General features: G+C 41.1%; 1 long non-coding RNA gene across 1 annotated transcript in view; it reads right to left on the bottom strand.

Annotated features, from left to right (window-relative positions):
* Positions 1 to 11433: 11433 nt before the first annotated feature.
* The window catches only part of LOC112406079 (uncharacterized), a 13950-nt gene continuing 5034 nt past the window's right edge, over positions 11434 to 20349 (bottom strand). The window contains exons 2-3 of the long non-coding RNA XR_003004487.1: positions 12496 to 12557; positions 11434 to 11656 (exon numbers count right to left, since the gene is read on the bottom strand). This is a non-coding gene — a long non-coding RNA (uncharacterized LOC112406079). The remainder of the gene's footprint in view (positions 11657 to 12495; positions 12558 to 20349) is intronic.

Raw genomic sequence — 20349 nt, 5'->3', positions numbered from 1 at the left:
AGGCGGATTCCTAACCACTGCGCCACCAGGGAAGCCCTACAAGTAGGTTTTGTATAGAAACAAAAAAGGAAATTATGGATTGCTACAGTTTTGAATCATTAATTAGGAATTTACTGGTAAGGAGAACATAACATATTTTCTAGCTTCTTGATTCATTGTTTTCACATATAGAGGTATATAGGGGTTCTATGGGCCATTGGGGATTCCCAAACTCATGTCCTTTGAAATGTATCTGGTAAACACTGGTATGTCATGGTGAGCCTATGGTTTTGTTCACATTCTGTTTTGTTACTTATCTTTCTCCACAGAGATATGCTGTGGTCCAGAAATTTTTCCTAAGATCTTACAATCACCTTCTACTTTTTCACAAGTAGGATAGATGTTTGCAAAACAAGTATGGTACTCACATGGCTAAATGCTCCAAGAGTTAGGTATAATTATGGTTAAAATCAATGGGGCCACGTTTGGGTCATTAGGTCAAAGCAATTGGCTTACCATGAGCCTACCACTACTACTGTAGAAAAACCACTCAAGGCTGATAGTCTATCATGTTTGCATTTGTAGAACAGAGGTTGTTAGGGGAGTTCTTTCTCATTTAATATAAAAAATTCCTGGGAATTCCCTGGCGGTCCAGTGGTTAAGACTCTGCACTTTCACTGCCAGGTCCCGGGTTCGATCCCCGGTTGGGGAACTAAGATCCCACAAGCCGCGTGGGATTATATATGATATAATGTATTATGTATATATGAACAAAGGGGAAGAAAACATCTCAAATACTACAGAGGGCTATAAAACGAAAAATGAATTTTTCCCTGGCCCACTCCCTGAAGTTAATCATTATCAATATATCTTATGTGTCCTTTCAGAAATTATTTAAAAATATTTATAAGCAAAAAATATTTATATCTCCTTTTTTATAACACAAATGGAATCATGCTGTTAATCTTACCAACAAATACAGTATTTCTGAAATCTTTTACCAGAAACGACTCCTCTTTATAGGGGCTCACTGGACTTCAGTTTCTGCATCTGTACACTATGGGGAGGGATGAGATGGCCACTGAGCATCTTTTTTCCAAGCCTCTGATGCTCAAGGGACCTAAATGGGCAAATAAATGTCATTATGGGCATACATTTTAAAATGTTTTTTAAAATAACCAACAAAAAGGAACTGAGGTAGAGGCACTACAGACCAATAAATCCTTGAAAAAGAAAGGCTACTTTGATATTTAATAAGGTATATAATGCAGAGAAATGTCTAACATGATATCCTATTTAAGTCGTAAGCACATTCTAGAGCCTATTTTTAAAAAGTGAATGAATATGCGATGCTGGTGTGAGCCAAAGCAAATAATAAAATCAAGTTATATCAAAATAAAGCCAATATGATCTTGATAACTAAAATCTTATGTGTGAAGCTCAGTGTCTATCATACGTTGTGTCGTTGTGTCCGTTGGAAATCCAGATTGTATCTCATCTGATAATAGATTATCATGGTGAGCTTGGTCAACAGACCCAAGACCAGGTTCCTTGAAAAAGAGATAAAGCTAAACCTGGCAGTGTGGACCAGAGGACAATGAGCCGTTTCCTCTGAGAAGACAGCTTCTCTCAGCTGCTCACCCACTTGCCAGCACCCACTCTGCACCCCAGTGATATCCTGGATAAAATTTTGCCCAGGTAAATAATTATTATTATGACTATGGCCCAAAAAACTGGTAAAATACACATTTAAAAACATGTTCACACTTCATGTGTGTACAATTATAAACAGTGTCAAGGATCTCTAAGGACTCTCTTTGGAAATTTAGAATAGTTGCCCCTGAGTTCCATAAGGTTTACTGCAACCTCACCCCCCTCGACCAAATCACTACAGAGGCATTTTTAAAAAATATTTATTTATTTGGCTGCGCCAGATCTTAGTTGTGGCACGTGGGATCTTTAGTTGCAGCGTGTGGGATCTAGTTCCCTGACCAGGGATCAAACCCGGGCCCCCTGCACTGGGAGTGTGGAGTCTTAGCCACTGGACCACCAAGCAAGTCTCCAGATGCACTATTTTTAATATATCTAATTGAATCAGTGACCTGCAAGGTACCTAGGAGAACAGGCTTTAGTTCATATAGTGTTTTCAGGGGTTAAGCTTCATCTTGCAAGCTGCAATTTGACACCTCTGTGTATGTTCCCTCTCTGCTCAAATCCAGGCAGTGAGAGCTCCTTCAAGGAACTCATTATTGCTATTAAAATTTAAACTCTTGATTAGCGTCTAAGATTTTTGTACAGTTTCTTACCCAGAGCAAACAGTGGGTTTTCCCTTTTTGCTTAACTTGAGCTGGGGTGTTGGGGGAGGGAGCCAAAAACTCAGTTGTTACTAAAGAGCCGTTTAGAGTGAAGCAACTTCAATACAAAGTACTTCTGAGAAGTATGGTTTGGATTGTTCCTCTTTAGTAGTTCATGGGATTATTAAAAAATTTTTTTTTCTTTTATGTAGGAAACATTAGGATTTCTGCATTTTCTCCCAGTCTCTAATTTTGATCAGCTTCTATAGGTTACCAGATCTGGAGGCATCCCTGAGGGGACAGTGCCCTGTCAGGGGAACTAGGAGGGTATGTGCCCATCATGGAGACAAACGCATTAGACTGTAGGAGATGGGGCCATTTGATAATCAAACCTTACAACTGTCACAGGTAGGGTGTCTGGGAAACAGACCAAGAGGGAGCTTTGCACACAGGAAGTTTATTAAAGATGCCCTCAGGATTAACATCTGCAGAGAGGGGCGTGCAGCAGGATTGGGAGAGGTTGCCTTGGGTTGCAGGTGTGACCAAGGCCTCAGCTGATCCTACAACAGGAAGCTCTGGAGCTGGTATATGGGGAAGGTATGACCTTGGAGAGGCAGGTCTCTTCAGCCTCGGGTAATCTCCAGAGAAAGACTTCCCTTACCCTAATTCCATTCTACCTACCACTCTTCTGATTACATTTTGGTTTCTTCTGTGTTCGTCTAGTAGGGAAAGAATGTCCCACATAGGCACATGGGGAAAGTCTGGACTACCTAAGAGTTTCATCTTTGTACTTGTTTTTACCCCTATATCATTCCAAAAGAGGATTTGAGGTGGCAATGGAGAATAAATACAACTTAAAAATTATTACATTAGCTATCATTTATTGAGCATTAGTATAGGCTGAGTACTGGGCTAATTATTTTACACAGATAATTTTATTAATTCTCAGAACAACCCTGTGAGGAAGGTACTATTATCTTACAGATAAGGACACAGACTCAAAGAGGTGAAGTATCTTGTCTAAAGTCACACAGTTGGTAAATGGCAATGCAGAAGGTTGGACTGACTCCAAGTCTGTTGTTTCAGCCATTCTCCTACTGAGAATGACAGGAAAATACGATGAAGCAAGGTGGGTTGGGCCTCTGTCTAAAAAACACACACCCTGAAGTCTTGCACAGTTGTTGGAATAGGGCCCTAGAATGGATTCTGACTTCCTCGGGCTACAGCAGAGAAAGAAACACGATCGGGAACAAGATTCACAGCGATGTTTCTGCAGTTGATCAGGAGAAGCTCAGCCTTTTTTGGTACTGAAACCCTAGAAAAATTCCTAGAACCTCACAAGAGAGACTGATGGCCACCCTCCTTAATGGCTCCTACAATAAGTTCAATCATGAGTTTCCTATGACTTTTCATTATAAAGTCCCTCAATGAAGGCAGATAGCATTATGCTAAAGAAGAATTTAATGAAGGCTTCAGATGTCAACAGTGTAGTTCCAAGTCAGAGCTCTGTGTTTTCTTTCTCATTATTGTTAAATTGGCATTCACGGTACTAATGAGGGTTCCGGAGAGGAACCTCTGTCTCCAAGGTGGCCCTGTGTCTCTGGCTTAGACCTGTTGCCACAGGGAAGCTGTTGGTGCACACGTACTGGGGCACAGGGTGATTCAGTGGCTGGGAAACCTGGGTTCACCTGTTCTGCCCAAGCCCAGGTTGCCTAAGACTGTGGCCTGCTCTGCACCCTCACTTGGGATGGCCCCTCTCTTATCTCACAGACTATGCCACCAGCCATCATACCTCTGAGTTGCAGCTCCAGGGAGCACCACTCACAAACGTGGATGTTGTGCAATGCGGTGACCCTGTCAGCAATGGCCTTGTTTCCCCTCACTGTCTCCTGGGAAGAAGGGGGCTTACTGTGGAGGAGGGAAGGACAGACTCCACCCCATCCCCATGGCTCTACAGTGGTTGGGGTCTGGGGGGAACCAGGAAGCCCTAAGGGGACTGTGGCCTAGGTGTCTGCCAAGCAGAGATGCTCAGGACCTGCCTGCCTACTCTTCTGCCATCACTCTGAACCCTGGGTATTAACCAACAGCAGCCAGCCTGCAGGCTGCAGGATTCATGGGAGCACAGGCCAGCATGGGCTCTGGAGTCAGTTGACGTAGATTCAAATTCTGCCTCTACCCCTTATTAGTTGGGCAAGTTCCTAACCACTCTAAGTTTTCTCAGCTGGAAAATGGGTATGATGATTACATTAGTACCCACCTCACTGGATTGTTATGAAAATTGATCGACGCATAAATGCACATTTTATGTGCTCAGAAGGAGTTAGCTACCTACACAAATCTATTGTCTGCACCATGTTCAGCAGAAGAGAAAGATTTGCCTCCTGTTATATAATAGAAGTAGATATAAAATAGTAGAAGTGAGAAGCCAGGGTTCGTTTTTAAACAAATACTCATTTTCTCTTTCCATGGTTTTAAAAAAAAGTTGTGGGAAAGAAAAATTGTTGGTCAAGGTGTACAAAATATCAATTATGCTCAATGAATAAGTTCTGGAGGTCTAATGTTATTAACAATATGACTATAGTTAATAACATTGTATTGTATATTTGAAATTTGCTAAGAGAATAGATCTTAAGTGTTTTCACCACAAAAAGAAAAGAATGTGGTAACTATGTGAGCTGATAGATATGTTAAGTAGCTTGATTGTGGTAAATGTTTCATGATGTCTGTGTATATCAAGTTGTACACTTTAAATATATACAAGTTTAGGGCTTGCCTGGTGGTGCAGTGGTTAAGAATCTGCCTGCCAATGCAGGGGACACGGGTTCGAGCTCTTGTCCGGGAAGATCCCACATGCCACGGAGCAACTAAGCCCGTGAGCCACAACTATATTAAATTGTCAACCATACTTCAATAAAGCTGGAAACAACAACAACAACAAAGTTTTTTTTGTTGTTTATGTTTTGTTTTGTTTTTTGCAGGGCTTGTGGGATCTTAGTTCCCTGACCAGGGATTGAACCCGGCCCCTTGGCAGTGAAAGAGCCAACCACTGGACTGCCAGGGAGTTCCCAATAAAGTGGTTTATTTTATTAAAAAAATTTTTTTATGTTCAAAGTAATATACATTCTTTAAGGAACATTTAATGAAAAAGAAAAAAATTTTAATTGTTTGCTATTAACTTTTTGTTATTTTTTCTTCTATTCCTTTTCTATAACTAGGTATATGTGTTGTATAATGTGTGTGTATTTTTTAAGCAACTTTCAAATATGTAATACAGTAGTATTAACTATAGTCACCATGCTGTACATTACATCCCTGTGACATTTATGACTTTATAAGTGGAAGTTTGTAGCTTTTGACCTCCTTCACCCATGTATATTTTTTTAAATAAACTTTTTACTTTAAAATATTTTTGATTTACAGAAAAGTTACAAGGATAATACAGAGAGTTCCCATACACTCCACACCCACTTTCTCCTACTGTTATCTTACATTACTGAGGTACATTTACCACAACTTATGAACCAAAATTGATGCATATTCTTAACTAAGGTCCATAGTTAACATGGATTTCTTTGTTTTTACCTAATGTTCCATTTCTGTTCTAGGATTTCATCCAGGATACCATACTACATGTAGTTGTGTCTCCTTAGTCTCCTCTAGAAAGTACAAGTTTCTCAGGCTTTTCTTTTTTCTTTTGGTGAACTTCACAGTTTTAAGGTGTACTGGTCAAATATTTTGTAGGATGTCCTTCAATTGTGGTTTGTCTAATATTTCCCTCTGATTGCATTGGAGTTATGGGTTTGGGGGAGGAAAACCACAGAAGAAAAGTGCCATTTTCTTCACATTATATCAAGGGTCCCATCAACATTGCTTATCTCTGTTGATGTTGACTTTGATTACCTAGTTGAGGTACTACTATTTGTAAGTTTTCTTTTTTCTCCCCTTTTCATACTGTACTCTTTGGAAAGAAGTCACTATGCACAGTCCACGCTCTAGGGGTAGGGAGTTAGGTTCCACCTTTTTAATGGAACAGTATCTACATATATTATTTGTATAGGAATTCTTCTGTACAGAAGATTTGTCTATCTTTCCCATTTATTTATTTAGTCAATCATTTATTTATATTGGTAGGGGCTCATCAATATTTATTTTATGCTTTGGATAATAATCTAGTATTTTGTTATTTACTTTGTTGCTCTAATTGTTCCAGCTTTGGCCACAGGGAGCTCCTTCAGTTGGCTCCTGTGCTATAGACATATCTCCATCATTTTGTCCCTTGAGCAGTTCCTTATTTTTGGCACCAGAAGATGCTCTAGATTCATCTTGGATATTCCCTGCCCCAGCCATTTCTCCAGGTAGCCTGGTTTATTTTTACTGGAGAATGGTATTAAAAACCAAGATCTGAGGGCTTCCCTGGTGGCACAGTGGTTGAGAGTCCGTCTGCCGATGCAGGGGATACGGGTTCGTGCCCCGGTCCGGGAAGATCCCACATGCTGTGGAGCAGTTGGGCCCGTGAGCCATGGCCGCTGAGCCTGCGCGTCCGGAGCCTGTGCTCCGCAACGGGAGAGGCCACAACAGTGAGAGGCCCGCGTACCGCAAAAAAAAAAAAAGAGTAACAGGTTAAATGAAAAACCAAGATCTGGCACTAGATGTGCTCATTGTACCTGAATGTTGTTGCTTCTAGGCCCTCTCTTTGGTGGAGCTAGGAAATATATTTACATGTATATACTAATAGGTTTTTAATAGATTTATTAAGATTTTCTATAGGTAAAATCATATTACCTACAAAATAGAGATAGTTTCATTTCTTCCTTTCTATCTGGATACTTTTTTTCTTGCTTTATTGCTTTGGCTGGAACCTCCAGCACAATGTTGAATAGAAGTGGTGAGAGTAGACATCTTTGTCATTTTCCTGATTTTAGGGCAAAGCATTCAGTGTTTTACTACTAAGGATGATATTAGCTGTGGGTTTTTTGTAAATGCTTTTTATCATGTTGAGGTAGTTCCTTTCTATTTGTTGAGTGTTTTTACATGAAAGGGTATTGGAGTTTGTCAAATGCTTTTTCTGCTGTCTACTGAGATGATCATGTGGTTTTGGTCCTTTATTCTATTGATGTGGTATATTATGTTAATTGATATTTAGATGTTAAACCAACCTTGCATTTCTGGGATAAATCCTGCTTGGTCATTGTGTATAATCCTTTTTATATGTTATTGATTTCAGTTTCCAAGTATTTTGTTGAGGATTTTCCAATCTATATTCGTAAGAGATATTGCTCTATTTTTTCTTTTCTTTCTTTCTTTTTTTTTTTGGTAAAGTCTTTGGTTTTGGCATCGGGGTAATACTAACCTCATAGGCTGAGCTGGAAAGTGTTCCTTCCATTTTAATTTTTTGGAAGAGTTTTTGAAGAATTTTTATTCATTCCTCTTTAAACATTTGTTAAAAGTCACCTGTGAAGTCATCTGAGCTTGGGCTTTAAATTGTGGGAAATTTTAAAATTACTAATCCAATCCCTTTACTTACTATAGGCTTATTTAGATTTTCTATTTCTTCTTGAGTCAGTTTTAGCAGTTTGTGTCTTTCTAGGAATTTGTCAATTTCAACATGTTACCTAATTTGTTGGCATACAGTTGTTCATAGTATTGCCTTATAGTCTTTTAAAATTTCTGTAGGTTTGGTAATGATGTCCTCTTTTTCATTCCTGATTTTCATGTTTTGAGTGGATTTCTTTTCTCTTTCTAAATTTGGTCAGTTTACCTAAAGGTTTGTCAATTTTCTTGATCTTTTCAAAGGACCAACTTTGGTTTTGTTGACTTTCTCTCTTTCTTTATACCTATATACTAATCTGTGTATATACACACATCCATAATTGTTACTGTTATATCTATCTGTATCCACATTAAGCTAAACATAGATCCATAGTGATGTCTGCAACTATCTAGTATCACATGATTCATTCTAGACTCCCCTCTTGCTTATCTGTAACTTCACACTCCAAGAGTGAGAAATCTGCCTCCCACTATCTGCCATTCATTTATTTATTTGTTCAATCCCAGTATACATGTATAGTGGTTTCAGAATTGTTAACCCCATGCCCCCATGGGAAACAACTTCATCAATTAGAGTACGGTGCTTATGTACAGTTCCTTTAGTCTTTAGTCTTACAGCCTCCACTCATTTCCAAAGTCACTTATGTCAGCACTTACCCTTCATTCTCTTCAGTAAGGTTATATAGTACATTTTAATAATATTCTTTTATCACAGTCTGTATTCCAGTCTGGGATTCCCCTGACCTACTAATTTATTTTTTTAATTTGCATACATTAAGGTTGAGTCTTTGTGCTATAAAGTTCTATGGGTTTTTTTTTGTTGTTTTGGTTTTTTTTTGCGGTACACAGGCCTCTCACTGTTGTGGCCTCTCCTGTTGCGAAGCACAGGCTCCGGATGCGTAGGCTCAGCGACCATGGCTCACGGGCCCAGCCGCTCCACGGCATGTGGGATCTTCCCAGACCGGGGCACGAACCCGTGTCCCCTGCATCGGCAGGCGGACTCTCAACCACTGCACCACCAGGGAAGCCCAAGTTCTATGGGTTTCGACAAATGCATAGTTTCATGTATCACAAAGAATAGTTTTACTGCTCTAAAATATAGTTCATTTATTAAGCCCTCCCCACTCCCCAAACCCCTGGCAACCACTGATGTATTTTCAGTCTCTATAATTTTGCCTTTTCCAGAATGTATAAATGGAAGCATATAGTACCTAGTCTTTTAAGACTGACTACTTTCACTTAACAGTATGCATTTCACTTAGCAATATTTTCCATGTTCTTGCATGAATTGATAGCTCATTCCTTTTTATTGCTGAATAGTATTTCATTGTATGCATACACCAAAATTCATTTATCCATTTACCTATTGGTGAAGCAACTATCTTGGTTGCTTCCAGTCTTTGGAGATTATGAATAAGCTGCTCTAAACATTCATGTGAAGATTTTTGTGCGCACCTAAGTTTTCAAATCAGTTGAGTAAATGCCTAGGTGTGCGATTGTTGGATTGTTCTGTAAGACTGTGTTTAACTTTATTAGAAACTGCCAACCTCTCTTCCAGAGTGGCTGTACCATTTTGCATACTTACCAGCAATGAATGAGGGTTCTTATACACTGTGCTAGAGGGTTTTTCAGCTAAAATGACCCAGGATCTAAATTTATGGCCCTATGCTAATCTTGCTCTTTACTGCTCTGATGGATCTAAGGCTGTGGGAAACTGCAGGAAAGTAAGGGTGTGCCTAGGAGGGAGATATGGACCCTTTGATTAATTTTATCAGTCTCCTGGTCAATGACTAACCTTATGAACACCAGATGTCCAAGGACATCTCATTCTGCTAATAGTAAAGGGCTATTGCTACAGAGAGAAAGGGTTCTTTCCTCACTAAACTGATAATCTCAACCTCTCACTTGAGATTTCCCTCAGGCCATGTCTATTTTGCACCCCTTCCCAATAAACCAGATGGTACCATGCCATAGGGTACTACAGATGTTATACTTCTCAGAAACTGCTTTAACTATCCCTTTCTTTTCTAGTAGAAAAAGTATACATTTGGGTTGAAGTGTTATAGGTTAAGGTGGTCCCTTTGTTATTAATTTTGAATTCCAACTAAAGATGAATCTTAGGATATAGCTATGATGGGGCAAATAAATATGGCATTGGGGGTGCTGGCTACAACAAGACCCAGAGGAACTGACAGGTATTAGGACAAGTGTGGAGAAAGGGAGTCAGGAAGCCATAGTCAGTGATGGGGAGAGACAACAAGAATAAGAACCTATTTGTGGAAGAGGAAAGGGGGTCCATAGCAGAGAACATCATGGGCCTGAATGGAGAAGGTGAAGAGAAAGAAAGATGCAAAAAGTCAGCCTAGAAAGTTAGGATATGGGGGCAAATGCAGTCTGACCCGAATGGGAGCTGAGAGTGAGAGACGTGGGGAGAAGAAACTGGGAGGACAGTTAGTTTAGGAGTCACTCTGACCTGAAGTATTTTTGTTTGTTTGTTTTTCCAAAACTGAAGTATTTTTTATTGTGGATTCCAAAAATGGCAAATTTTCATATACTTTAAAAAAATTGAAGTATAGCTGCTGTACAATATTATATGTTACATGTGTATAATATAGCGATTCACAATTTTTAAAGGTTATCCTCCATTTATACTTATTATAAAATATTGGCTATATTCCCTGTATTGTACAATATATCCTTGTAGCTTATTTTATACCTAGTAGTTTATACTTCTTACTCCCCTACCCCGAGATTGCCTCCCTGCCCCCCTCTGGTAACCACTAGTTTGTTCTCTGTATCTGTGAATCTGCTTTTTTTTTAAAAATTATATTCACTAGTTTGTTGTATTTTTTGGATTCCACATGTAAGTGATGTCATACAGTATTTGACCTGAAGTTTTGACACGGTATCAGCAACAGTTAACACGTTTTGAGTCCTTCTAAGCTGCCCATACTGTACTAAGCACTTAGCATGCATTATCTCACTTAAACCTGTGAGGTGAGAATTATTATTCCCATTTTACAGATTAGAGGTCATGGAGATTTAGAGAGTTTAAGATACTTAGAGAAGAATATCTCTAAGATACTCAGAGAGCTTAAGTTGAGAGTTCAAACACCTAGGCTTGTTTGGTTCAGAGCTGCCTTCTTTGTGTCTGTGAGCAACTCTGAACATCTAAAGGTGGGGTATCAAAGTGCTCACAGCCTGTGCAGATGGTACCTTCAGGACTCCCAGTTCTGTTTCTTCCAGGATCCTCCCCAAGATCCCTGGTCACAGTCTTCCCTCCTCTGAACTCCCAGATACCCTTGTCTAATGATTCCTCAACAAGCACATCTCACCTTGAGTTTCAACTTTTGCATTTATATTGCAATTCCTGAACTTTTAACAACTTACCTTTTCATTATTTTCCAATTCTTTTTTTGTTTCCCTTTAAATAGACTTTAATTTTTAGAACCCTTTTAGGTTTACAGAAACATTGTAGAGATAGTACAGAGTTCCCGTGTATCTCCCACACTCAGTTTCCCTTATAATTACCTGTTAGTCTGGGGTGTCTCCCTTTCGACTACGTTCTGTGCACTCAGGTACCCACCGATGTACTTTTGTAAATGCAGTTTGTTTTAGGAGCTCCATTCAATAAACATTTTTGAGCACCAACAGGTGACTGTGGGAGAGTCCCCAGGACTGTCAGGACTGTCCCCAGAATCTGTAAAGCACAGTGTCATGGAGCAGGGAAGACAGGAGGCAGGGGCACCAGGTTTGGGGAGGAAGGTGTTGGGTTCTCTTCGGGACAGGTTGAACTTGAGTGGGTCATCCAGGTGGGGGCATCTAGCAGGCACCTGAGAATAAAGATCTGGCACTTAGAGAGGACACAAATTGGTGTTTGTATAGTGAGCAGAATGAATTCCACTGTAGAGGTGAAGATGGGAGCATGTTGGTACCTGACCTTCAACTCATCACTTACCTTCTTTCTGATAACTCATGGCATTTGCACATCTGTTGCCTAGCTTGTTTTTACAAAAATTCTTGGAAGTGGGTAACAGTGAAGCACTTCTATGGGCCCTCTGTGCTGGTCATTTTGTTTTAGGTGATATCTAAATATGAAACAAGGAAGCTTCTCTTAATGTTTCAAAGGCTTTTGATACTATAGAAGTGGAATGGTGGGCTTCTGGAAGACGGGTAAGTCATCAGAGAAAACCCAAGGGAAGCATTCTGAGGCAGCTCTTTATCACCAGGGCTGAACACAGTGCCTGACACACAGTGGATCCTCCACAAATGTTCATCCAATACACTGTTAGTAAGGTGAGAAGAATGGGAACAGAGTTTCTCTATTCTCTGAACACGTGGAAAATCAGAGTTATCCCTCAGACAGGGAGAGGGGACTTGACAGATAGTCCCAAAGCAAGCTCAGGCTTAGAAACAGGATGAGGTAATGCAGTGTCTCTGGCAGAGGGAGCTGATGCCATGCAGACAAGCACAGGGTGGGTGCCCCCTGCCACTCAGGCAGGATGCTGGTTTAGGGCCATTCATGACTGAGCCTAGTGACCGAAAGAAACGAGTCGAGGCAAGGCCTGGCCTTCCAGGAGCTAGCCACACAGAGCTTTCCAGACAGGGTGGAATGGCGTCTGTGGGCACTGTGCAGAGGGGCAGGGCCTTGGGGGAGGGATCAGGGGCTCACCTGAGGCTCAGCTTCTAGTGGAGGGCGTGGGTGGCCAGGGATGCTTCAGGTCAGGGCAATCCCTGTGGGGTGGGGGGAGGAAAGGATAACGTTGACAGTGCATTCCCAGGCAAGAGCCAGCTGTGCCACCCACACTGTGCCAGCACCAACCCTCCCCAGCTCCAGGTATGAGTGTCCTTGCCCAGAAGCCACTCCCTCTGCCAGCTCAGGCGAAGAGAAGGAAAACGGTCAAGGCGAGTGCCTACTCAAGCCGACCTTTACCTAGGCTCCAAAACTAGGCTTCCAGATGTGCAGTCTGTGATCTGTTTCATATCCTATGAATGTGTGAGTGGGTTGGGGAAGGAGGCAGGATAGTGATTTAGTATTTGTTTCCCTTTAGTTTTCCAGTAAGAATTTTTGTTGGTTTGTTTGTTTGGGGTGGGGGTGGGGAAAATTGGGGGTGGTGCTTGTTTTTGAAAATATCTACCCTCGTTCCAGCCCAGGCCCTGTCTCAGGAGAGGTTCCAGAGCAGAGTGTGCAGGGACTGGTTTTCTCAGACCAGAGTCCTTGGTGAAGTTCACAACAGTTCTAGGTCGTTCCTTTGTTTCGGAGACTCAATTTTATCAGTTCACCCAGGGTCATCAGGTAATCTGCTACCCAGAGGCACAAACACTGATTCATAAGGCCTGTTTATTAACTTGTATGGAGCAAGAGAACTTAATGCTGTCAAATCAGGATGAGTGGGTTGTTTGGAAACTGTGGATTCCCAGCAAAGAAGAGGAAGGTTGAGGGTTGTTTACTTAAGCTGTGATAGCCTCAGTAATTGCCTTTAGCCACATAAAGATAGCTGCCATGCAGAAAGCACTTTCATGCCAGCTGGCCACACAGTGTGTCCTCTCTGTGGGAGTACTGGAGAAACTGCTAGTAAAAACTTCTCCTTGCTCTAAAACCTACTCAAGTGTGCTCTGAAGACCAGCTGCCTGGGCATCACCAGGGATCTTGTTAGAAATTCAGAGTCACAGGCCCCCACCTGGGGTCAGAATCTGCATTTTAACAGACTCCCAGGACACCCATGCTTTCTATAGTTTAAGAAGCCCTGGGCTAATAAAAAGAAATGAAATTGAGTTATTTGTAGTGAGGTGGATGGACCTAGAGTCTATCATACAGAATGAAGTAAGTCAGAAAGAGAAAAACAAATACCATATGCTAACACATATATATGGAATCTAAAAAAAAAATGGTTATGAAGAACCTAGGGGCAGAACAGGAATAAAGATGCAGATGTAGAGAATGGACTTGAGGACACGGGGAAGGGGAAGGATAAGCTGGGACGAAGTGAGAGAGTAGCATTGACATATATACACTACCAAATGTAAAATAGCTAGCTAGTGGGAAGCAGCCGCATAGCACAGGGAGATCAGCTCGGTGCTTTGTGACACCTAGAGAGGTGGGATAGGGAGGGTGGGAGGGAGACACAGAGGGAGGGGATATGGGGATATATGTATATGTATAGCGGATTCCCTTTGTTATAAAGCAGAAACTAACACACCATTGTAAAGCAATTATACTCCAATAAAGATGTTAAAAAAAAAAAAAGCAGCAGCCCTGGGCTAGAGTCTAGGCTCCATGTGGATCTCAAAATCCACATCAGCTTGATTCATCTCAACACCCGCAGGGAACGCTTCCTGTCCACAGGGTCCCTCAAGGCTGGACCCAGGATCCCCCACTGGCAACGGGGAGGGCACTGGGCTCAGCAGGGCTGCCTCCTGTTCCTGGATTCTCTTTCTCTCTGCAACTCTCTGCAGCCATTGCCTACTTTGGAGTCCTGGCGTGGACTTTGTTGTGGAAGTCAGTGGGTCTCTTCAAATGTTTCACTGTCTGAATCCAGTCTCAGAAGCAGTAATCTTATGACGTTTAGAGATGGTTTACAATGATAATATTTTAGGTTAGCTGCTTTCTGATCACCTGGCTGGGGGCTGTGGACTTTCATGTCATCAGTTAAGCAAATTTCAAATCTCACTCTAGCTAAGGTTATTTCTAGGAAACATCCTGGGGGATGGTTATCCCAGGCACACTGCACTTAGTGACCTTGTCTTTATATTTTAGGTTCTTTTATTTCATGCCTGTGGCATCAAATTCAAATATAAACTGGACTCAAACCTTCCTAAGATGGCTATGGTTACAAGGTCCAGGCTGGAGCCTGGCAGTAAGTCACTCTATTCTGGGCACAGAGCTTCAGCCATCTGCCTGCTGGATAGTATTTCAATGTCTCAATACCTGAGATGTGCGAAAGGTGGCTTTAAGATAGAAGATCTCAAAGATCTGAAGCTAAGCTGTTCCACTTGGAATCAATTACTTTGTGTTCTTTTCACTCCCACATATTCGTCTATAAAACGGATATGGTACCTACTTGACAGAATTGTTGGCAGGCTAAAATTGACCCAGTATAAGCACTCAGCCCATTACCCAAACCGGGTAGGGGCTCAGTGAATATTAATAGACTGACACCTGGGAATCTTAGCCATTAGGACACAGCTTCCCTACCATTTAGGAGACTGTGTGCGATAAAGCAGAGAAGGCAGGCCAGCCCTCACGGATGTAACCACCAAACAGGCGCCTCCTTGACCACATTTCCATGTATGAGAAATAAAACTGTTGGCAGGATAATTTTCCAAACCAAGGGAACATTTGTCTACTTACACATATTAAGCTGAAGAAACCAAAAAGTTTCAGATGATATGATATTTTTGAAACCCTGGATTTGCTGATTTAGGACTTAGATTTAATTAGGTTTGCAAGTATTTTCTTTACACATTTGTTCATGTTCCCCTTTTACATCAGCAGCCAGCCAGCACTTCACAATATTCTTTCAAAAGCCTCTTTTTTTAGCCCCCCCCTTTTTTTTAAGACCTCAACTTATACTAGGTTTGGCCATACTGCACAGAGTTTATCAGATGTATTATTAAGATGCCAGATTTACACCATAGAGGAAGGGAAACTAAGACATAAGTGAAAGAGTTGTAAGCTACAGATGTCAAAAAGAGGAAGATGAAACTGATTCATTGATATTTTAGAAACAAATATAATTATTTTAATTCAATAACTCTCCTTATCAAAGATAAGTACACATACTGAGAATTTAATAAATCAGCTTGTCTTGTAGAGATAATATGAATGCATCGCAATTCTGTTAAACCTGTACTTAGATTTCTGGAGCATCAGTCACTCTCCAAAGTCTTATTTTTAGAATTATTTGAGATTTCCCCCTCAACATGAATCTGAATCCAAATTTTGAAATAAAATTAAATCTGAAATGAAAAATAAATGGATCCCCCCAAATATTCAAAATTTTCAAATCCCACTTGGATGTTCCCTGAACCTCTTTAATAAAAATTCTGCCTTGCAGTCAGTCTGTGTCACGGTTAGATTTATAATGAGGCAGTACAGTGGTGTCATTTGGGGCTGGGTTCAGAAGCTGGATTGCCTAGATTTGAATTCTCGTTGTCACCACTAATTAGCCATGTGACCTGGGGCAAGTTCCCTCTGTATAATGCCAGTTTCCACACCTGGAAAATGGAGATAATATTTATTCTTATTTTTAAGGATTGTTATGAGGAGTACATGAACTAATACTATAAAGGGATTAGAATTGTTACCAGCACACAGTAGCTGATCAGTAAATCTTAGCTGTTGTCTGTCATTCAGCTCTATAGTCAAGGATGTTCCCAGCCAAATAGACTAGATTCTTCCCCATCATTCACTAACTAGAGTGGCAATAAACTGGGGAAGATAGTCTACGCATAGTGTATCAGACTGCAACAATATGTGGAAATCACATTATCCACAGAAAAGAGAGAAATACGGAATAGTAGCACAATCAGCTAGTACATGGCAAAACTAGATTTTGAACCCAGGTCTCTCTGGTCCAAAGGCCAATCTGTTCTCTTTGAACCCTGTTGCCAAGAGCTCAGCATGAGCTGACAATGTGCAGTGGTTGTTAATGCAGTGAATGTGGTGGTAGACAAATGGGATGTGTACAGGCAGAAGCCTCTGGAACAGAGGAATGGTGGTAGCCCTGCTCCAGTCCTCTGCTTGACCATCTGAATCGGTCAGACCATGCTTCCAAAAGTGACTAGTGGGTGGGAAGACATGGAATCGCGTCCTGTGGTGGCCCTTAGGAGGGATTAAGATATTTTGCCTGAAGGAGAGAAGACAGCTGTGGACATGAGAGCAGTCTTCAAACAATAACCAATTTATCAAAAATAGAGGGAAAGAGAATTCAGTATAACATAGGTGAAAAACTTCTTTCTTTTTTGCCCACACCATGTGGCTTGCAGGGTCTTCCCTGACCAGGGATTGAACCCGGGCCGTTGGCAGTGAAAGCTCAGAGTCCTGCCACTGGGCCACCGAGGGAATTCCCTAGGTGAAAACGTTCTAACTGTCTGAACCATCCAAGGCTCTCTGGTTTGGGAAGTGATAAATTTGCTCTCATTGGAAAGATTGAGGAGAAGCTAGATAACCACTTGATGGGGTAAAGTAGAGGAATTTTGTCAAATGAATTCAACATATATTTAGTGGACATCTGTTACAGGCCATGTATGGTACATGAGTCAAAGTTCCTGCCAAACTTGAAATTCTATTATGAAACTAGAAGGGCTAACTAAATAGGACCTTATATCCTGCTCAAAACTCTGACTTTGACCACTATACTCATTGGCATAACTATTCTTGTAATTAATTTTAAAATTAATTATATATTCTTCTTTCCCTTACCTGAGTAACTTTTGCCACTTGCAATAAAGTAGGGGCAAATTCCACCATATTAACCTGGATTGCTCCTGTTCCATGTTCTCCCATGTAAGCTTCCTTTTAGCACAGGGGAAACAAAGAATAATTTAGTCAGCAGTATTAGGACAGGAAACTGAAGGTTTCCAAGTACATTTTAAAGGGAAAAAAATGCAAAATAAAATGGAAAATAGTACCAACCTCAAATATCAACCTCAAATATATGAGCTGACAATTCACCTTCATTCTCTGGAACACATCCTGTTCCAGTGTGCAGAGCTCCATATTTTTATTTTATGATTCTGGCCCTAAAGTGATTGCCCTGAGCTTAGGGTTCCAAAGTAAAGAAAATGGATACAGCTTGTCAAATAGGAGCTGTGGTCAGAGCTGAATGTAGGTTGGAGTGGCGTCTGTAGTGGTTGCTGGGAGGACCTACTATGTGACCAGCAGAGTACGGCCATGACTGACCAAAGCATGTTTGAAAGCATTTGAAAAGGCTTTATCTATGTTTTGTTTTCTAACACTGCCTACCAATTCATAAAACCTCAATCAATATTTGCTCAAGTACAGGGTGGTAGAAAGTCGAAACAGTGAGCAAAGTAACAGGGAGAAAACTTGCAAGTTGATATTTAACTTTGAGCGAGTCATTTGTCCTGTTCACTAGAAAGACTTATGCTCTGATAAAGGAGATGGATTAAGACTGTGGTTTTCAAACACAGGTGGTAGCCCACTGAGAAATCAATTTAATAAGTTGAAATCAGCATTAAAAAAAATTAAATAGAGGGGCTTCCCTGGTGGCGCAGTGGTTGAGAGCCCGCCTGCCGATGCAGGGGACACGGGCTCATGTCCCGGTCCGGGAGGATCCCATGTGCCGCGGAGGGGCTGGGCCCCTGAGCCATGGCCGCTGGGCCTGCGCGTCCGGAGCCTGTGCTCCGCGGCGGGAGAGGCCGCAACGGTGAGAGGCCCGCGTACCGCAAAAAAAAAAAAAAATTAGAAATAGAAATTTTCTATTTAATTAAAAAAATTAAATAGAAAATTCCAGACTGCTTTGCACACAGCAAGGGTATTATTTAATGAAACTTTTGCTTATTTCATGTGAATACACACACATACCCATACACACACACACACACATGCACATGTACATACACACATGTGTATACTGGATTGTGCTGTAAAGTGAACATTTTACCATGGAGCACAGTCAAAAATGTTTGACAAATGCTGACCTAAGAGAACCTATTTAGCATTTGGGCCACAGAGAGGACCCCAGAAAAAGCAAATGATTTTGGATCCTCTATTACTGAGTTGACAGATTAATGTATTTTTATAAATTGTGATAAAATATACATAACATAAACAGACTAACGTTTTAAAATGTAAGGGAAAAAGCACTAAATGCCTTTGTCTAAAAACTAAAAACCTCCCACCCCCAACTTGTATCATCTTAAAGGTTTGAGTTTACAATGCTGTCCCCCTTCTCCCACCCCCCTTGTTTTTCCTCCTAGGACTAGGACCAGGAGTAGGTTCCTGGTCTGTATCTCCCGGAACAGGTGTATGTTTTGATTTTGATCTTATGTGGCGAGTAGCAAAAGTCCCCTCTTGTACCTGTGACTGAGTTAGAGAGGAGAGTGTGTTTACATTCAATTGTACTCTTACATTACAAAATAGATTGTTAAAAAGCAGGTAATTAACTAGAATCTAAATAGGCATATAATTTGGAACAAGATTTAGAGAACTACAGTGTGCCTTGGTGAGCATATCAGTCTTACCTTCCTTTTCAGATCTGGGCAGTTGTCTGTCACAGACCCTGACTCACTTTTATTTTTGCTTATGTTTCAGATTTGCATCCTTGTTTTTTGTCCTTTAAGTATAAATTGTTTCCCCAGCTACATTGTTTGCCTTTTCAGGGGTACAGATTCCTTTCCCATCTATTTACGTGTCTTTGCCAGACACACAATACTATTCAATAAATGTAATTGTATAAATGCAATAAATGATAATTGATTACTTTTTCTTCTCAGCCATTATCAATAACTGAGTCATTTTTACTGGAATCAGGGCAGTCAAATGCCATTGAAGACAACTTTTCCTTTTCTGGAGCAATAACCTCATTGCTAGTTGCTTAGAATTTCTCAGTTTGCAGGCTCTTCCCCCTCAGGCCACATTTACTCACTTGGCTTGGGCTCTGAACTAGCTGCACCTTGTATTTGTATAACTGTGTAGTTAAAGGAGCTTTCCTACTTTTTAATCCACTGGTGAAGGACATAAAGGGATGTTATCTTAATGTGGCCAATGGGGAAACTGAGGCATAGAGCCATTAAGCCCATGGTTCTGCAGCACAGTTGGTGACAGCTCTGGACTAGTTGCTGACTTCGAGGCTGGGGCTCTTTTCACTACATCAGTGGCTTCTCTGCTTTGTTTTTCCCTCCTATTCCTCCCTCACTAAATTGGAAGATTCCTGCTTTCATCTCAAGGTGAAGAAAAAAGAGAGGGAGGGAGAATTGTGCAGCTGATGATTTCTATAACTCTTTTCCACCAGTGATTTCCCTGAGGTATTTACACAGAGTAGGATTTTTAATACACACCACAGGCAAGCCGGTCTCCTCTGGCTAAATACCTTATTTCTTCCTCATCAATCCAAGTCTGGCCTGAAGACATCTTCCATGTTACTTTCCTGCCTGATCCTGCTCCATCCCACGCAGACTGACTCAGTGAAGAGGCTACTCTGTGCCAGTTTACTGTGTGTTTTTTGAGACATCTTTATTGGAGTATAATTGCTTTACAATAGTGTGTTAGTTTCTGCTTCATAACAAAGTGAATCAGTTATACATATGTTCCCATATCTCTTCCCTCTTGCATCTCCCTCCCTCCCACCCTCCCTATCCCACCCCTCTAGGTGGACACAGAGCACCGAGCTGATCTCCCTGTGCTATGCAGCTTCTTCCCACTAGCTATCTATTTTACGTTTGGTAGTGTATATATGTCCATGCCACTCTCTCACTTTGTCGCAGCTTACCCTTCCCCCTCCCCATATCTTCAAGTCCATTCTCTAGTAGGTCTGTGTCTTTATTCCTGTCTTACCCCTAG

This window comes from Neophocaena asiaeorientalis, unplaced genomic scaffold (genome assembly GCF_003031525.2).
Source record: "Neophocaena asiaeorientalis asiaeorientalis breed wild unplaced genomic scaffold, Neophocaena_asiaeorientalis_V1.1 scaffold423, whole genome shotgun sequence".
Lineage (NCBI taxonomy): Eukaryota > Metazoa > Chordata > Mammalia > Artiodactyla > Phocoenidae > Neophocaena > Neophocaena asiaeorientalis.
The sequence above is the reverse complement of the archived record's forward strand: the minus strand, read 5'-3'. Positions and strand labels throughout refer to the sequence as shown.